The sequence below is a fragment of the Neodiprion pinetum genome, chromosome 2 (assembly GCF_021155775.2).
Source record: "Neodiprion pinetum isolate iyNeoPine1 chromosome 2, iyNeoPine1.2, whole genome shotgun sequence".
NCBI lineage: Eukaryota > Metazoa > Arthropoda > Insecta > Hymenoptera > Diprionidae > Neodiprion > Neodiprion pinetum.
The window spans coordinates 6083350-6101857 of record NC_060233.1 but is presented as its reverse complement, the minus strand read 5'-3'; the positions used below and the strand labels follow the sequence as shown (position 1 = coordinate 6101857).

The following is an 18508-nucleotide window of genomic DNA, read 5'->3' as shown; positions in this document are numbered from 1 at the left end:
CGAAAAAATTTTCATCGAACCTTTATGTCATGTTAAAACTTCTCTTCCAGTTCTCAGGTAATATAATTCCATACGTGTCTATATGATATAATATTAAAATCGTGACAAGGCGGTAAAAATCTTCAAATCACACTTGAAATCTACTGAAATTAAATAATGCGGTATATTTTGTTATTGAAAAAAAAGAAAAAAAAAAACAAACATATTAGTGATATTTTGGCGATACCAGAGTGGATTGTCCGAGTGTAATTTTGGTAAAACCGCAATGGAAAAATTTTAAAAGCGATTACCTGCAATATCACTCTAATATCACTGATTTTAAGATTTAATGAAAAATACTCACAATAACAAAACTGTGGGACCGAATCCGCCAAAGGCATTGGTTCGTATTTGATTTACATTAACGTGAAATCGTCAAGTTGACCAACTGGTCCTGTTCTTGCCACGTGACTCACGGGACTTTTTTGGATTTTTTCACATTAAAAATCTTCACTTCGTGTATACACCTTCAACAGAAGCTGATTGTAAGTTCGCGAAAGTGAATTGAAATCATTTCGGAATAGAGTGAAAACGAAGTGGCGATAGTTAGATAAATGAATATGAAAATTGGCTGAAAATAATGACTGGTGTAATTAGATGCGATCAATGCGATGTAATGAGTCTCGATAAATGAAAACGAAACGTAATAGTGGGAACTAAGTATTCTGATAATAACAATTACCGACCTTGACTGATTTGTTGCTCGTAGAAAATGCAGGAAATTTGTTTGAAAAAATAAATTTTTTTAAATTTCAATATACACGACAACCATAACTTGAAACTCAGTGGTATAAAATTTATTCACGAAACGGTTTGTCGACACCAAAAAGTAGTCGAGATAAATTGTGAAATTCCAATTATAGAGCGAGTATACTATACGATATAAATTTTTTCATTTTTCTACTTTATCTATGTCGATGTTGAATAAAAATTTTCTCTTACACTCTGCAGATTTGAACAGACAAATTTGTGAATAGCATTTCGTCTGCACATTACCGAAGTTAAATACATTGTTAATATTGAAAGTTGGTTCCGTACCGTGGGCGTGAAAAGGCACGTTGAGTATACCATTCGTTTTTGGAGACTATTCGAGTTTGACACGGCCATCCAGATCCATATAAGCCTACCTTCCGATAGGGCCATGGTCGTACAAGTGCGACGAGGCTTCGGTCTGCGAGTTTCAGGTCAAGGATATAATAATTTGCATACAATAGTGAAAATCACGTGCTGATTCACTTTTTTATTTTTTTTTCTTTTCTTTTTTTTTTTTTGCACTAACAGCGACGATACTTCGCACGTCGATAATTAGCAATCCTTGTTAATCGGAACCGTGAATTTCGGGGATGCATTGATCATGCGGGTTAATTTCGTTGATTCAGAATCTGTTCTCTGATCGACAGAGTATAGTTATCATCGAAAATGTATGCTTAACTTCTGCAACTACGTATTTATGGTTTAGCGATGTTTTAACACAAAAACTGCACCGAGAGTTTTTGTATATCATCTTTTGAAGCAAAAGAAACGCTTATTCGCTGGCTGATCATTATTTTCAATATTTAGGCCGCTATTGTTTAGTGAAAAACACCGTTAACCACACAACAAACGGTAAGCCGAAAGTTCGAAGGTGGGATTGAAGTTGGAAGAGGTAATTAACTTGATGGAATCAACATCCTTTCATAATACAAGTATTTTTGAATCGCCAAGTTTAACAAGTAATTCCTAATATCATAACAATTTTGTAGAGATCACAGTCGTGTGCAATTAATTTTTTTTTTTTTTTTTAACAATTCAGTTCTGTCCAGATCATCAAACACCAATCTTTTTCTTCAGTTACTACGTAAAGATAAAAAAAATTTGTTACACGGTTTATTAGAAAAACTGTTTACTGTTATCAAAAATGAATTCAGGGGTTTCACGAAGAACTTATTTACAAATGGAATTAGTTACTAACTATCCATCAAAATTAGACAAACGATGAGCTTTTGGTGTTGAAATAAAAAAAAGTTCTTATAAATCGGTTATTATCAGGTAGAATACGGAATACGTCGAGTTTTAAAAAAAAAATTTTTGATGTACTTTTGTTAAATGAAGCGAGGAGCTGTTGTTTAATCAACGTTATTATTAATTTCAAACGCAAGCGCTGAATCTTGGTCTCGTAATTGTCGCTTCTATTCTTCCACGAGGAAAAGAAAACTGGCGGAAATCCTGAAACGGTAAATAAAGAAACATAGAAACAAGCTTGCAAAATTTTTATACCACACAGAGTATTATTGTCCATTTCGATTCGTCCGCGTTGCGGAAATTGTCGGATGCGTTCAATCGAGGTGAAACACAGCGATGAATACGTATAATATATCTGACGACACATCGCGGCAAAGAGACAACGGAATTACCCGATATAGATGTGGGAACAAAGTGATGTAATAAAGGAGATGACGATACGGCGATAGGCGTAACGTGACTTTAATGCGTTAACGGAACACACGACAAAACTGCAGACGGCTGAATAATCACGGGGATTGATTCGAATCTCGTATCTTACAGAGTCTCCTTGAGTTTCCCGGACGCGGTTCGACATGGACGTCAGTGATTTACTTGGAATTGACGATGTAAATACGGAAAAATCAGGTAACATACAGACGAGGATCAACGGACGTGATTCTCATGTGATTATTCTATTTCTGGGTATCGATTCCGGCCCCAATATTAATTGTTGTATTGTTGTTAGGTACAGGTTTTCCCCGATTACCGCGAAACCCCCACTGAGAGAAATTTTTAGTTTCGGTTACCGCTCAGTCCTCAATTATTTTCGTTTTTTACCACAATCGAAAAATATAGTTCTAGGTAGAAAATGAAAATTAGTTTTCTAGCTCTTACCGGAAACTCTGGTACCCGTTGCTATTCTTTCTCATTACGATCGCCGTTGCTATATTTTCTTCCAACTGTTGCGAAAATTTAACGCTCGTGCAAGGATAAATTGACGTTAAAGCCTCGTTTAACTAAAAAAGTAGAGTAAACCTCAGAAACTGATTTTGCCTTGCAATTACCAAAAAAGGATCGACGATAGCGCAAAATGGTTAGGCGTACCTCGTTTTTCCTTATTCCAACAATATTCAAACAGTTTTGTTTAACGATACCAGTTTTACTGGATTTTTCTAGTTACTGTAACAAATGAAATATTTCTCGGTGCAGTAAGTACCTTGAGTTTTTAATTTATATACGCGCGGACACGTTGCTTCAATGAATTGCAAGTTCCAATTGACAAACGAAGCACGCGTGGCCGTCAAGATTAACACTTTTTAACGTAAAAGAATATATTCACCTGCCTTAACGACTCGTGAAGTTAAACGAGACGACGTGAACCGGAAGTTTTCTGTGAAACTATACATAACTCTTTTCTGATCAGTTGTAAAAGTAAGTGAAATGAAAAAAGAAGGATTTTCATTCATTTATTTATTTATTTATTTTACTATCCTCCGCTTTAATTAAAATAATTTCTCTATTGCCGTTTCCTGCACAATCATCGTTAGAATAACAATGCAATTTATTGGATTATACAATCTAAACTTTACACCCAAAGTGAATGAGGACCTCGTAAATTGCCTAGATCAGTTATCCTATCTCTTTTGTTTATGACCCATTACTCGAGACTCGTGTTTCACAGCCGGGATATTAACCATCGGCTGCAAAACATGTCAATCAAATGATTGAGATATTTATCGACGAGATCTGTACAACAGATTTCTGCAGTGATAGCGTCTGCTGCACTTTATTATACCCGATTAGACACTTCACGGACGGTTCGTGATGTAACGTTGAGGAAGAATGGAAAAAAAAGAAATCACAGGTGTCAGGCACATTCTAGATTTCCTTATCGTTATTAATTTTTGTTTTTTTTTTTTTTTTTTTTATCCTTCGTTTCCTTTACGATCATCGTTACATCATATACTTACATATGTACCTATATGCAATTGCGTAAGCGTCATTAAACGATTATTTATACGATTTAAACGATATTTATAGTCCTGCTGTTAACTGTATCTGCTGAGTAAAAAAAATAAAAAAAAAAAAAACAACACAACTAGCAACTGAAAACGGAACTAAGGTAAAATGTGACTTTCTATGCAACAACTACGTAAAACAACACAAGATCAACTTTTCGCCGTCAGTTTTCATAAAACTTTAACAGAACGCGTGAATTTATATCGAATTTCGATAAACGATTGTACAACAATTAAGTAAGGAAGTACTCGCTTACGTCAACTGACAAATTGCCGCCTTGTTTTTTAATTTACACGCAATTTAGAATTGTAAATTAATGTCACGCGCCATTGGCGAAAAAATCGTTTCTGTTTAGCTGTCATAATTAGGTAATTAAAATCAAGACGGTTGAGAAAAAAAAAAAAAAAAAAAACGATGTAAAAGAAATCGAAATGTAGGCGAAAGAATTGTCCCTTTGCAATTAATTTTCCGTACGTTAAAAACTATTCGCGAATCAGTGAAATTATGTCGTACACAGATTTTGTTTGAATTGAATTCGCATCGTATAATACAACAAGAACCTCTTTGTGAGGCATTGTGAAGAAAATTTATGAAAGGAATACGATTTGCATTTACAATGATACATTCGAATAAATTTCGCATTCTGTATCCGCTGTATTTACCGCCAAACAAATGTTACGTCGTTAAATTATTCGCCGACAGTCGTTTTTCAATTGTCGGCAATTATTTCCAGATTTAGATACATTTATAATGAAGTACGGGCGTCAATGTTTTTGAAATAAAATTCCAGTAGCAAGAAATTCATTTCTCATGATATATTTCCAAGCTTAGGAAGCTTGACAATCGTATCTCCTCTACGAAATCTTAGCTCAGTTAATTAACCTCATTTACGTTCCTACGATAGATCGGCGAAAAATCCGCGATGAGCTCGAGTGAAATTACCGCATCTATGTAACGAGAATGATTTTCCCGTGCGTGTTTTATAGATATTTTTTTTTTTTTTTTCTTTCTCAGAATCAAATAAGTTATGCATTTAATGCATAAATTTTCTTAAGATTTTAGAAGAAATTATATATTTTTTTTTTTTTCTCGACACGCGTGAAGCGTCAAAATTGTTTGGAAAAAAATTTGCCGATTTTCAATTAGCACATCGTTAGGTAAACGGAACGAAAAACCCGTCGTATTTGTTCTCGATTTAAAAAAAAAAAGCCAATTAGTAATCCCCCGAGTCAATTCTTTAGCGACTTTTAAAAAGTTTTTCGTTATCTGCTCAGCCGTGAGTTATTTATGTTGTTAACCGTCACGTAGCGATTTTTTATACATTGTTTATACGAGGTTTATTTCCTTACTCGGATTCACGTGCGGAACGGGAAAAAAAAGATTGAGGCTAAATTTAAGAATTTTGAAAATCGTTAATGGTCAAAGTCTCGTCGTCTCGTTTTCTCGTTACCTGAATAATATATAAACGACGTGTTGATAATCGGTATAAACATGTCAGTCACGAGGATAATTTGTGATTCCTCTTTAAACACAGAGAAGAAGTTTGTTGTAAAAACTGGTCTTCATTTGACTGATGACGAGTGGAAAATATACGGCAAGGAACGGTTTTTTTTTTTTTTTTTTTTTTTTATTACCGTATTTGATTGATGTAAAAAATGATTAAGAAAAATAACGTCTTTTTTTTCACCATACAGACTATTCGAATGACTCGAGTGATGAAATTTTGACGAATCTGGGAAAAGTTCCCAAAGTGTTTAGTAATTTCCTTGAGTGGGTGGAGAGAAATTTTCGTGATCGCTCGCGGAAAAAATTTCGGAAACTTTGTTACGTGTCCGTTATGTAGGCTCGTTCTATTTCAAGTCGGTACTTTCAAGCACACAGATGTTAATTGTCCGGCTCGCGTGGCTTTTGGCAATTATATACCATAGCCAAGGTCGAAAGAGGATCGAAAAAAAGAAGACAACGAGAAATATAAAAGTTTAAAAAAGAAGAAGAAAAACACGACACTGCTCAAGTAATTGCCAAGGTTCTAGCAACCCTCGAAATAGCAGCTGAAGATCGTCGCCGAATCTTTCGTAATCTAAATTACATCTGTTACTTCAATCTGCATTTCGCCATCCGTATTCCTAACCGATACTACTTTCAATTATAAAACGTTGTTAACTTAACGAGTGAACGAAAGTACATCGGTACGTGGTTAAATCATGGCTAAAATTGTTTAAAACGTAATTCCAGTTTGAGTAAAAATTAACAGTTGCTTTGTAAAGATACGGATTTGTCTGTAAAAATAAGGGAAAAAAACTTGGATGAATTAGAAACAGCGACTGTTCGCTGTCGCGTCATTCAGGCTTGTGGGTGTAATTTTTCAACTTTTAAAAATCCGTGCAAGGAAAGCTGAAATTGTTAAGAATTACGGCTGAAAAAAGTCAACACTTGTACCGTGCAGTGACTATTTCCGTCAAGGTGCGTTAGCTCAAAATATACGTCATTGTGTATCGCGAGTTGATATTGAACGTGAAATACGTCGATAAATTATTTGTTGCTGCCGACTGTATTCACGTACGCATCAAGCATTTGTATTTCAATGTATAAAAACCCTCCGCACTCTACGCCCACTTTCGATTTCTATTTCGATACGGCGCCGTCGTCGCCGCGAACCTGACATTCCAATTTTTTAACCTAAAGCCAAAGATTTCTACACGCGGCGGTTCATTTTTTCTTTACGCTTTCGCTGTACTGTATAAAAAAAAAAAGTGCCGTTGGTGAAAATAGAAAAATATAAATAAAAGTTTGCGGAAGCATCGAAACCTTCGACGAATTTGTTTCTACATTTTTTGTAGACTTTTTTTTATTATAATAAATTTTATTTTTTCATAATTTTATCAGGACACGATCGCACATCGAGTATTTATTGCATTGTCATACCTGTTACATACCAAGATTCTTCGACAGTGCAAATACAGAGATTTATAAACAAAAAACTTGCAATTAGATATCGATAATTTGTTTCGGATCGTTTCGAAGAAATTCAGAATCTGATGGATTCGTTCTGTTTTTGTACTCGACGATGGCTCATTTTATTTAGAAAACTATTTTCAACGAGGTTACCGAAATATATGATATTTACATTTTTTTTTTTCTTCCCACTGCGATAAATTTTGATAAACTGTGCAATGTTGTAAAATTAAATATTATACTTACCGATGTCAATATGATATAGAAGAAAGTACTTTTCAGTAAATTTATAGAAAAATGGTCTTACGCATAAAACGTACAATCGAAGAGTGAAATCGATGAATTCTACTAGATTTCAAACAATTTTGAAGCGATTTGAAATCAAGCATCGTTACGTAAACATTTGATGATAATTTTTGTATTTAATACATATCTTTGCATAATATTTCAAGCGAGCTTTGTAGCTTTTAAATGACAGTATCTTTATGAATACTCAATGCGCGACTACCTCGTAATTAAATTATCAAAGAGAGCGGATTTCTGGCTAATCTATCCTTCCTAATTTTGTTGACTTTCCGTTTCTGTTTTCAGATAAGAAAGGAAGTTATTGTAACTACCCCGTAAATGAGAAGTTTCATTGATTTTGGTCTCAATCGATGCGGCTCTTACAATCTTAAAACTGATTAGATTTTGCCTTTGATTGGTTCGGTGAATTTTCAGTTATTTAAATAAGAAAATTTCAAAAAATCAAATAAGAATGATGATATCTTGAGAACGGATGAATGGATTTTAATGAAAATTTATGTCGTGAGGTTTTTGGGTCGCTAATCACGAATCTATTGTCAGATTTACAAAATTTAAATTTGGCATATTCAATAAGCCGAGAAAAAACTGCAAACATTTGGATTTAGATGAAAATTGATACTCGCCGGTTTGTTGGGTGGCTGATCACGAATCTGAAGTCAGATTGTAAAATCCAAAATGGGGATCCAATATCGTGGGGAAAAATCTAAAAATATTCCGATTTCGGCGGAAATTGGTAGGCGGAGGTTTTTTGGGTCACCGATAACGAATCCAAGGTCAGACTTCCAAAATTTGTAACGACGAATCCATTACAGTTGTTTAATATTAAAAAAAAATCATAATATTTTCACGTAATACGGTATCCGAGGTCTTTAAAATCGTTCATTCGAGGGCTGGCTCACGGCCATTCCAAAGCCGCATCATCTTTTTTTGTATCCAATAAAAAATCGACTACCCGATCACGCTGGTTCAGAGATGTAATTCGGCAGCTTTCAGCCGTCCAGACGTGAAACAACAAGGCGTCGATCGTCCTACGGGACAACAATACAGCCAAGCGGTGTGAACGAGACGTAGCGTCGCACCTTCGAATGCGTAACACGAGGAAAGTTTGGCTCTCGGCGAGTAACATCATTGGAGAAGATTTGCAAACGGCGGATCGTCTGTCCGATCGTGAATTGTAAATACGGAAAGTCAATATGGCACCGTACGACGGAAGGCCACGTTCAACGTCGACCGTAACGAGTTGCACGGATCATCTGTCATTCCTTCGTTCGACGCGAAACACGTGGGTGTGCAATAATATCGCGATTTCGTGACTCTCGCCGAGTGACGATACAACCTACGTTGTACAGAGTGATTTTCTAATAGCGGACACCGCACATTCACACCTCGACATCCAACCACCCACGACTCTCTGGAATTACATTAAATCGAAACAGAGGTAAGTGAGTCGATCCATTTTCAAACATTCTTACACTGAGAAAAATTTCATTTGTTACGGTAACTGGAGGAATTCAGTAAAACTGGTATCGTTAAACAAAACTGTTTGAATATTGTTGGAATTTCTCTCAGTGTAATTGTCACAAATATTTTTATACATATAATTGATTTCACGTCGCATACATTGCAGTGCAAAAAAGTGTTTAATACAATAACAATAATAATAATAATTATTATAATCCGAATTGAAATTCCGATTACTTTTTCGGAGATGAAATTCACCCCATAAGGGAAGAAATTATGCTGTTTGTTCATTGTATCGTGCAATAAAGGTTCAATTTCTTCAATTTCGAGCCAGTGTTGAGCGATTTTATTGTGTAGACACCGTCGTGTTTTGACAACAACGCACGTATGATAACTCGATGCCTTGTACACTTACGCGTACACAAATGGCTTGGCAAATGTACTCGACTGTGTGAAAAGCTACGTATAATCGGACGAAGAAAGAGATGGTCATGCGCGATGTTTACGTACGGGGAAAATTTTGTGAGGGCTTTTTTTTAAAAAAGCTTTAAAACTTCTCTTCTAGTTCTCAGGTCTGTTGTAATTCGGATCGAGTAACAGCGCGGTGAAAAAGAAAAAAGAACCGTTGAATTGTCTTTCGGAAGACTCCTGAAAGTGTCTACTTTGTTTTTTTTTGTTTTTTTTATTTTTTGAAAAATTCACCGCGCGATCGAGCTTCTAGATGTTTGAAATAAGAGTATCGACTTTTTTCCGGAACCCAGTAGATTTTCAACACGCGATCTGTTACGTTGAGAATCTTGTTTTTTTTTTCAAACGTCTCGAAAACCTCCAGTTTCACAGAAATCTAATTCCACACGTGTCCGTATCGTATCAATATTAAAATCGTGACAAGGTAATGAAGAAAATTTTAATTTTTTTTTTATTACTTAGAGTGCCAATAACTTCGCAGACGTGCATGGAATAATTATTCACTGGGAAAAATTTCCACCCTGGAATTATAAATACAAGTGTGGATGTACGTACAGTTACGTTGTATAGCCAGATGATGGAAAAATACAGTTTTCTTCCCCCCGGTCGAGGGGGTGGAGGAGGGTGGAAAATATTTCCACAAACGTGTCGCGTAGATGCAAATTAAGCCGTTTGTTTTTATTTATACGCACAGCCTGTTATTACTCGGCAGCGAATGCAGCCTTTCGCGTTGCGGGCGTCACGTGATATTGCATTATTGTTCAGTCCATCGTGTACGTACGGTAAATGAACATCATATTCCTGGCAACTATAAATTAAGAGTTCATAAACGCGTGTCAATTGTTATTTTATACCTATCTCTCTCCCCTCGACGTAATATCCGCCGTTTCTGTAATAATCTTTCGGCGATACAAGCGTATCTACGTGACATATTTTTATCAACACTGCATAAATATATAACGCGCCTATCTCCGTCTACAAGGTATGCGAAGAAAAATGAATAAATAAATATAATATAAACAGTACCCGAGGTGGATATTTGAATACCTATTACACGGCATTCCAAACGCCGTTTCAACCGAGGACAAATTTTATTAATGTCTACAATAATGGTCGCAACGTTTTTGCGACTATTGTGCACATAATCGTTAAAGGCACAATTAGGTTCTTTTGTCACGTTAAAATCTCGACAATCGTAATTTCAGCAATTATATTCCTCGCCCAATTACATCACTCAATAATACGTATCATCAGCGTTTCCGTTTCCTTTCCCACATATTCTCCAAATTCAAATTTAAAAAAAAGAAAGTACTCGTATCACGCAATGTTCCGAAATTCATTCGGGTATCTCCGTTTTACCCAATTTCAAATCGCACACCTCTTTTATCGTCAGATAAAAGCATCACATATTCTTCGTACAAGGGAATGATGACGCATAGCCTGCCCGAAGCCCGGATCGCCTTTGGCGAATATTTTTTTGTTCCTTCAAGAAAGTCGAATAGGTACGAAATTGTTCACCAGGTCCAGGATACGCGACGATGACGTACGACATCAGCTACACCCAAGAGAGAAGGTCTCGTGTCCGATGATTCAAGGCCCCTTGCGGGTGTTCGCCGTTCCTTGCCGAGGAACTAACTTATTATAAGGCGAGAGACCGCGGTTCTTACAACTTTTCTATCACGGAGGTCGAATCTCGGCAATAGAGAACGCATTCACATGCCTCTGTAATATAGGTGTTATACGTTTTGCTGGTCCGCATAAATCGCACGATCCTAACTTACAAGCGATTGTGTTCAATGCTGTTGGACGTCCTGAATTGCCGAGGCACAACGATTGCGTCATCATTCGGTGGCGTCGATTCTTTTGAGTAATCGACTAATTAAACTTGGGAGAGAAGAGAGAAAAAAAAAAAAGAAACAAGATTGAAATTACAAAATTGATATCCAAAGATATCCAAAATACAGTGTTCAGGATGAAATTTTTCTACAACTTTCACGAACAATGCAAAAAAGTGTTCGACGATGTTATAAAATGAAATTGCGAAAACTGGACCATTTCAGCGATAGCGGCGAATTTTGTTTCTCATTAAACGTAAAGTAGAAATGCTAATCATTTCCTTCGTTTACGGTTCTATATTTATACCGCGTTAGGCAAGCTCTCCAAATTTCACCGGGTTATATCTACTCTTCAAAACTTGAAGTTTCAATTCGAACTGTCAATTTCTCAAATTACTGTCTGTTGTGTAGAGCAATTAGCAATTAACGCGCATAGTCATCGTCGGGTGATGTTAATCATGCTAGATCCAGACTCGACTTTAGCTTGGAGAGAAACAATATTTTATTCTACTCCGATAATCGCCATATTATATAAAAAATCGTGCCTGCGTCTTTAGGATTGCATCGTTGAACTGAGAACGACTACCGACTGATTTGTTATTGCTGTTCTCTTTCGCCGCTTTGTTATTGATTCTGCATGTGTGGGTGGCTCGATACACAGAGTCGAGATAGTCTCACGTGTTGCAACTATGAAATAATTAAACCAATTAACGGCTCGTATTTGCTGACACGTGTGTACAATAAAGTAGGTGCAAATTTTCGCTGTTATATCATCGACATCGAATACACACACACACGAGTGGTTGAAGGTGAATTTTGATTTATTAAAAATTGTGCGGCGATGTGAGTTTTGGAAAAAACGCGATTACTTCCAACTCGACGATGTATCGAGAAGTTAACTCGAGCCGAAGTGAAGCAGACAATTAGTAAAAGGTTACGCAACGAGATGTTCGTAGTATCTACGTCTGGATGCCGATGTTGTAACAATTGCTTTTGTAACTCGTCACGACTATCAGAAATTCTTCGCACAGAAGCGCGATACTGATCTCTCAAATGTACACAAATGTACGCGACAATGTTAACTGACATTTTTTACAACCATTTTACGTAATTCGCTTCGTTCCTCATTTCCGATACACGGTTTACGTCTGTTTCATCATTTAGTCGGTACGGATCTAGATAAATGTTTATATTCGAGTACTGCCGAGCTTCCAGGCTGATAAATGTTTCGTGTAGAAATTACTTATCGGTATCGTTGTTGCATCGAATCGAGAGGGAATTGTTGAGGCCATTTTTTTACTGCACCGGAGAGAGAACGAACCGTACGAAATTAATGAAATTGATTAATTATCCAGTCGCAATATCCGCGTGAAGTGAATGTATAAATTATACTAGGACAAATTTCAATTCTGAACGCAGAGAGGGAAAAAATAAATAAAAAAAATAAAAAAATAACCAATTGCTTGTTGGGAAACATTTGTTCGATATCGATCTTGAGAGTAATGAGAATACGATAAGCTTCTCGATAAGTACTACGAAACAGGTGCCGGATGAAGTCTGCGTGTTTAGTGATTTGAGAGCCGATTTGCCGCAGGTTAAAAGTAACTCAAGTTGCCAAATCCTTTTCTCACGGGATCGTTGAACGTATTATCACACCGGCCTCTGATGAATTATAATTGTACTCCTTTCGCTTCGATCGCTGAATAAAGTTATCGATATTAACGCAAAGAAATTACCGTTAAACTCGTTTTATCGTTTGATTGTATTAGAATTATGCAGACTGTAAAACCAATTTTTGCAAAGATCCTTATAATCCTGGCGGAATGCAAAAATTTGACGTTAATTTCAATCTGGTACACCTTGAATTCGAGGTAAAAGCTAAGGTCTTGGAAGAATGGTGTTTGGAAGCACGGTGTGGAAGGTCATCGGAGAATGAAATTCAAATCATACGTTTACTCATCGTGTTGGGTTATTTCTGTCAAGAATAATCTTTCCTTCTAAGAAAGGATCCTCGGCAATTTTTATAATAACGATTGATTGGCGAGGAAATTCTGATCTAGAGTTGCATGCTCGATGTTCCGACCGAAAGAAGAAGCTGAATTGCTTCAGAGAATCTCTCGAGGATACTGTTTCAAAACACCCGTCAACTATCGAGTCGATATCAAATTTCAGACTCGTCGAACAGCCAAGTCGCAAATCGTCGTCCCACACTTCGAAACGTCCTTGAAGACTGAGGTACTGTTAAGCAATTGTTGGAATGACGTTAAAGCGACGCCTCGCAGTGATTACGCGAAACGTAGATTGTGGACGTCACCTGGGTCCCATGTGTAATGGAGCGAACCGGAAGAGCCGAAAGCCCACGCGGTAATTTATACGCACTGAGAAAAATTTCATTTGTTACAGTAACTAGAGAAATTCGGTCAACCAGGTATCGTTAAAAAACTGTTTGAATATTGTTGGAATTACGAAAAACGAGGTGCGCCTAAACATTTTGCGCTATCGTCGATCCTTTTTTGATTATTGCAACGCAAAATCAGTTTCTTCGATTCACTCTACTTTTTTAGTTAAACGAGGCTTAACGTCAATTTATCCTTGCACGAGCGTTAAATTTTCGCAACAGTTGCAAGAAAATCTAGCAACAGCGATCGTAGTGAGAAAGAACAGCAACGGGTACCAGAGTTTCCGGTAAGAGCTAGAAAACTGATTTTCATTTTCTACTTAGAAGTATATTTTTCGATCGTGGTAAAAAAATGAAAATAGTCAAGGACCGAGCGGTAACCGAAACTAAAAATTTAGTCAAAGTTACAAGAATTCTTGAACGGCTCGGAGGTTTTCGGAAGGATCTCACTTGGGTGGTCAAGTCTTCGCGACTCGCTTGACGGTGGAAAGAGTCCAACACGGTCATCGAAGGGTTATCACGTGGGTTCCAATCGAAACTGTCATGGCTAAAGAGCATTGGCCGAGGCAGGATGGAACAATGGGCGAGAAAAGGAAAGGCCAAGAGGCAATGAGGCAAATCGAGTTCCATACGCGCGTTCACTTCGCACACGCGTACGTACCTAGATCTACACTTATCCACTTGGCAAGCTTTATCGTGCTGCAGGGAACGACTGACTACCTACTTCAGGAACGTAATGGTTGAATGTTTCATTACAATCCTCGTCCAAGTGTCTCTCGTCTTTGTACTACCTATACTAATACCGTGATCTGCGATACCTACGTGTTTTTGTGTTGGTACACATGTACCTGGATACGTGTTAATAAATACGTCACACGTGACGCGTTCGAGGAGTTCGACCTCCTCCACTTACGGAGATTACGCTGATTTATATTCCGCATAACGCGTTGCGTGTGCAACGATTTTACGTCGTGCTACAACAATCGTCGAACTAATCTGGTGTGTCGCTGTTGTGTTTTTTTTTTTTATATTTTTACATGAATCAAGGCGACGCTTTTATCTATAATTACAAGCATGATGGTATTTATTTTTACAAGTATTACCCAAGTTTTCATCGATCGAACTCCATCGAGAACCCGCTGATGTTGCGTTATGACAATAAGTTCTTTTAGGAGTAAATGAATCGATTGGTAAATTCGTTTGAGACTAAACGTTTTACCGAGTTAAATATTCCTTTCTTCGTTGATATTTCGCGGTAGCGACCACTCGAGCTTTGGATCCAAACTTCTGGGGTACGTTTCGACAATAGTATCAGGATATTCGTATCAATCATACTTGTATCGTGAACAGACAAGCCGAGTGGGTACTACATGACACTTGGCTTTGACAGTTGGGGTATTATTTTAAAGTTCCGTCAATAAATTAATACGGGTAGAATGAGGATGGCCAAATTGCCGAACCACTTGTCAAAAGCGTTCAATGCCAATGTCACGTCCGCTGGAGCCCGAGATTTAGAGGTTCGTTGGATTGCCTTGTACAGGATTAGTCCTAGGACGCGATGACTCGAGAGATAAGTGAGATAGAACGAGATGATTTACTATCATGTATGTGATTAATAATCGTTTAATCCTGATCATTAATTCGGTAATTTTGAATGTGTGTAATATGCAGAACGGGCTTTAAGCTATCTCAAGATAGTCAAGAGCATTTTTGACAGGCGTTATGTTGATACAGCCGCTTAATGCAATCGACATTAGCCAAGAGTGCGTTTTCGGATATAGCTGATCGTGTTTCGATAGCCGAGGGGCGAGGTTGAAGGTTCGAATTTGAAAAGTTTCGAAAGCGCCTGATTCCGAATTATTTCGTGGCGAAACTTTGAAGTAAAGAAATCAAACTTTGAAGAAACAACAAAGTTTCGAATGGTTGGAAAGCCGACGGCTCAAAGTAACGAAGTGAAAGATTCCGAAAATTCAAAATTCCGATAAATAAAGTTTCGACACGGTAAAATTCCGAAAATTGATATATAATTACACGGCGTATTTTACTCGATGAGTCGGTGTAAGAAATCGGAAAAACCGAGAATAGGAACGACCAGGATTCCGAACGTAAAAATATGGAAAATCCAAAACCATTCAAGACTTTGATGTGTCGTCAAAGTTTGATTTCTTTACTTTCAGTTTCGCCGCCAAAAAATTCGGAAATTAGGCACTTTCGGAACTTTTCAAATTTGGAATATCAACCCTGCCCCACATAAGTGCATGGCTCGTTTAAAACTCGGCACAATTATTATCTTGCAAAATGTCTCCTGCTCAATTTTTGCCCGTATAGAGTACAAAAAAAAAAAATGATATACGTAAGCCGAAAATGAAACTTGCCCAATCGTTCGGTCTGAATGACTGCGTTATTAGTTGACACGTTAATTAAATAACAGATTAGCTTGCATCCATTTTTATATCATGTGGTATTAAAAAATTGACTAGCGGATTGATGACGTTGCGTTATACTCTGCGTAAATATAATCGTTATCATTACCCGATTTCATAACGATCCTGTCTCGCATGCAAGCCATTCGGTTTCCTTGTTATATATATTTTTTTTCACTCATTTAATCGTGTCGACATGCTACAGGCAATCAAAATTTTTTCCCTTCACGATCACCGTTTTTAATCTGTATTACAGACATATTCGATCGCTCGTTGCGGTAAATTACAGTTCTCACTTGTTCCTTCACTTCATGGTGTTCGATATTTTTCAATATCACGCATTTGAGTTTTTAGAGACGAAAGAAAGCTGCTTCAAGCGATTTTCTTTCGCACAAAGTCGTCTACCTGAAGATTGATTTGCGAAAATAATAGGTAAGTTTTATTTCGTTAATTATCGAGAAAAAAAATCAACATCGTAAAATGCGATCGAATCAGTCCGTTAATACTTAAGCATCATTTTATTTGAATTAGTTTAATAATTACCTTCCGAATTTATAGAATAATAATTAAAACTTTGGCAATTAATGTTTGTAATTTTTTACAGTCCTGCAAGCATTGACGTTTTGATTTCTCAAGAATATTTTCACGCATGTAATATTAAGCGCATCGAACTCGTCGATATTCTTTAAATTTTACGATCGTTATAAAATAGATAAAAAATTTCCCTATCCGAATAACTTGAGACGAGTTTCTGGTTTTGTGAATTAATTATCGTCACTGACGGTTCAGGAATTTAGTTCGCAATCACGAATCATATTATTCTTACCGCTGATTGCTAAATTATTGTCACCTTTATACATCCTCAGCGTCCAGACTGGCTGATAAACAATTTATAAATTGAGGGCACGCGGCAAATAGCAAGGAGCAAAATTAGCTGGAGTACTTTCCTAACCCGTTTGACCCAGTCCCGTTTCTTAAGGTACCTAATTTAAATCTCATTCGTTTTTCGTTCACGTCGCAATTCTAAGAGCTTACAAGGCCCTTTTCTATCCGCATCTCCCTGTCCCAGCTTCCCTGCCTTTGTTATTTATACCCATGTTGCATTGCACGCGGTATTTCCGTACTAAATACGGGTCCGACATCCCTTCACTTGTCCGCTAAACGGTTGTGCAACATTTCTCGCCAGAAGCTGCTACAAGTGGTTCAAGTTTAGCTTTTATGTCGTCATCGGCAATCCAACAAAACTAACAAAAATAATCGATTTTCGATTAAAACCATTTCCCCCCCCCCCCCCCCCCCCCCCCGATTAATCGAGTATAATCGATTATTTTTCATCACGATCTGTTTTTGTTTTCTACTCCCTAATTATGTAATTAAAGTATCAATCATTATCGTTGTCTTATTTACTAAGTACGATACCTATTTGATGCAATAAGTAAAAGATAAACGAATATTTTCACCTGAAATTCAAAAATATTTTCAATTTAACTATAAATTTTCAAAATACTTTTCTGCTATTAAGACTGCGTATTGAATTTTACGAAATTTTCAAAAAAAAAAAATAAAAATAACGGATTAATTTTTACCGATTCAATCGAGTCGTGTTCGATTATTTTTTTGGACTCGGATTAATCGACGCATCGATTACTTTTAGTTTATTACTAGTTTCAGCCGTAGATTTTCGATCGACATGTCAGGTGTTTTTGTTATTTATTTAATTTCTTTCTCAAGAAGAATAGATAAATTTCCATAACAACGTGTATAAGTGTGACAACTGTCTAGCCAGAAGTAAACAAGTCAAGTAGAATTTTCCACCAACAGCTCGAGTAGCAAACATCTTGTACATATTTAGCAAATATACGGTTATCCGTAATCGATTCTATGACATTACATACGTAAGTTGTAACACGTAACGTATGCTTGTCATTTTTTTTTTTTTTTTTCATTATTAACGTACATGTTTGACGAATGATTACAATTTCAAATGTCAATATCTCTGAACTGACCAGCTACGTTCTTATCTCGTAACTTGTTCCAATATCGTTTCAAGTTTTTTTTTTCTTCTTCTTTTTCTCGCTTTTTATCAATTTTTGCCGGGTAACAAGGCTTGTTAGCAACGATATTGCGCCTGTATAATTATCCTCGTGTTTAATCAGCTGCTGGAATTACCAGGCGTACGACATCAAAAAACGTGACACGCAATTTCATACGAAAATTTCGAGTTCAACCTTCGAACGGACCGGAACTGATCCAGCTGAATAAAAGAATGAAACTCACGAGCTTCAATGTCACGATTCGCAACGTTGAGCCCCCTCTTTTCTCATTTCAGAGGTCGGCCGACGAACGGCTCAAGTGCAGTTTAAGAACGAGCTTTCGGAGAGCTGAATGCACTTTGGTCACGTGTGCTTCTCCACACGAATTTGTTATTAAATTTTAGCGATCGCATTCGCGCAGCGAATCTTAAACGCACGTGACGAGCTGCGTTTGCATAATATTTAAAATTTGACGAATAAAAACCGTGATTTTTATTACGCTGGGAAGCTTTTCACCTTAAGGTCGAGAGGAATTTTACTGTAATCGAATGTTTTCTTCGCGATAAAAATTACTCTCAAGATCACGTC

The 18508-nt window shown here is 36.9% G+C and overlaps 1 protein-coding gene across 2 annotated transcripts in view; it reads left to right on the top strand.

Annotated features, from left to right (window-relative positions):
- The first annotated feature begins 8557 nt into the window (after positions 1 to 8557).
- LOC124211981 (proton-coupled amino acid transporter-like protein CG1139) overlaps positions 8558 to 18508 on the top strand; it is a 41553-nt gene continuing 31602 nt past the window's right edge. For both annotated transcript variants that reach the window (XM_046611615.2, XM_046611614.2), the window contains exon 1: positions 8558 to 8740. The gene's annotated coding sequence lies outside the window, so the exon portion shown is untranslated. The remainder of the gene's footprint in view (positions 8741 to 18508) is intronic.